Source organism: Sturnus vulgaris, unplaced genomic scaffold, assembly GCF_052056855.1.
Source record: "Sturnus vulgaris isolate bStuVul1 unplaced genomic scaffold, bStuVul1.hap1 Scaffold_84, whole genome shotgun sequence".
In the NCBI taxonomy this organism is placed as follows: domain Eukaryota; kingdom Metazoa; phylum Chordata; class Aves; order Passeriformes; family Sturnidae; genus Sturnus; species Sturnus vulgaris.
In genome coordinates, this window is record NW_028276728.1 from 576,119 (window position 1) to 577,929 (window position 1,811).

A 1,811-nucleotide genomic window follows, 5' to 3' on the forward strand; every position below is an offset into this window, starting at 1 on the left:
TTTCCCACACCACCTGTCATCTCTGCCTCCAATTTCCTGCTCACACTGCAACCTGGGGACACTTTCTCAGTCGTGTCCCTCAGTGAGACCCATGAACGGCATCAGAAACTTTGGAGTTTGATTCTGACTGAATTCTTCACAGGTTTCCTGGCAAACAACAGTTCTGCCTTGATTTCCCTCTGGTCTGCTCCAGTTCATTCAGTAGTTTTTCAACTCCAATTCTAGAGAAATATGACCATGACCTTCTTAGAAATGTCCATTCCAATTTTCAAGGGTGTATTTTATTAATGTTCTCTTTAGGGCAGAGGTGATTGCAGCATTCCGTGATTGATATTTATGAGAAATGGATTTGTAAAGGATTCTCAAAGCCTGACTGAAAGCTCACACAGTCTTGTACATCTGGATGCAAACTCTGAGATAAGGTGTGCTGACTCAGAATGGCCCTGGAATAGAGAAGACACTGCTGAGAGAGAGATTGAACTAAAAAGAAGTTTCAAACGATGGCCTTGCACAAAACCCAGATGTTTTGGAGAATTAGAACTGTGAAAGATGCCTTGGTGCAAAGCCACGTGGGGTACAATAATGAGTGGTTGGTGTTAGAAGTATTAGCACCATTGTGTAGCAAAAGCTGATAGGCTGAAACACATTAGAAAGGTATAGTAAACAGGAAATAACTTGGCTTTGGATAGAATGGCATTGAGTTTTAAATCTCTTATGTTTTACCCTCCAAGGAGTCTTATAATGGAATATTTTTAAAAATATGCCTCTCACTTGCCCCATCTCTGTAGAGCTGGGATTTTTCAACAGTGCTGAATCCCAGGACATCAGTCCCTGAGAGGGAGCTGAAGGAAAAATCCTCAAGAACTCAGATTCAGGTTCAAACTCCAAAGTTTCTTGAAGTTTTAATGGGTCTCACCCTGGTTCCAGTTAGAGCAGAGCACTGGAGGCAATGATGACGCGTAGGGACAAGCAAGAGAAATGTGTCTCTGGTGCTGAGCAAACCTGGATGTGTTTCAGGAATGCAAAGGTCCAAGGGCTGAGCCCCAGCCCCTGGTAAGGCAGATCCTGTCCCTCCCTCATTGCTCAGGGCTCTTCCCGGCCCACTGGGCTCTGGCCATGTGCAATGCCAAGGGCAGCACCATGGGGCGGCCCCTGCCAGGCTGCTGAGCAGGGACAAGGAGGCAATGAGGCCCCAGCACAGCAAGGCTCACTTGTCCCCTGCTGGCCTCAGGCCCAGGGCCAGCCTGCATGGCCCAAGTGCTGCAGGAGTTGGCTGTGTCAGGGCCTTTCAGCTGCTGCCCATCCCTGTGCCCTCTGCAGCCCAGGCTGTCCTACGGTGTCCATGCCCTGCGCCTCTGTCCCTGCAGGCTGTCGTCATCCCCCGGCTGCCCCACCTCGCTGGCCCCTTCCTTTGCTGACAGCTCTGCCTCCTGCCTGCCTCTGCCTGCACACACAAAGCCCTGGCCTTGATGTCAAATGGGTTCATTCAAGTTTTACTGTCCCTGTGAACTTTCACCAGAGGAACAAGGCATGCAGGGGCTGCTTTCCCTGCAGGGACTGCCAGAAGAGAAGAAGAAGACATCTGGCTCATGGGGGCGGTGACAGAAGAAACAAGGATTGAATTGGGAGCTTGGGGTGGGTTTTATAGGAATGGGTAAATTGTAATACATGTGTAATGACTGAATATATGCAACAGACTTAGAGAATAATGTGTCCATGTAACGTTAGGAGTTATCCCACATTGGACCTCAGACCTGAAAAAAATGATGTCCTTTTTAACATCAAATTAGTGTTAAGGAGTCTTATTCTGA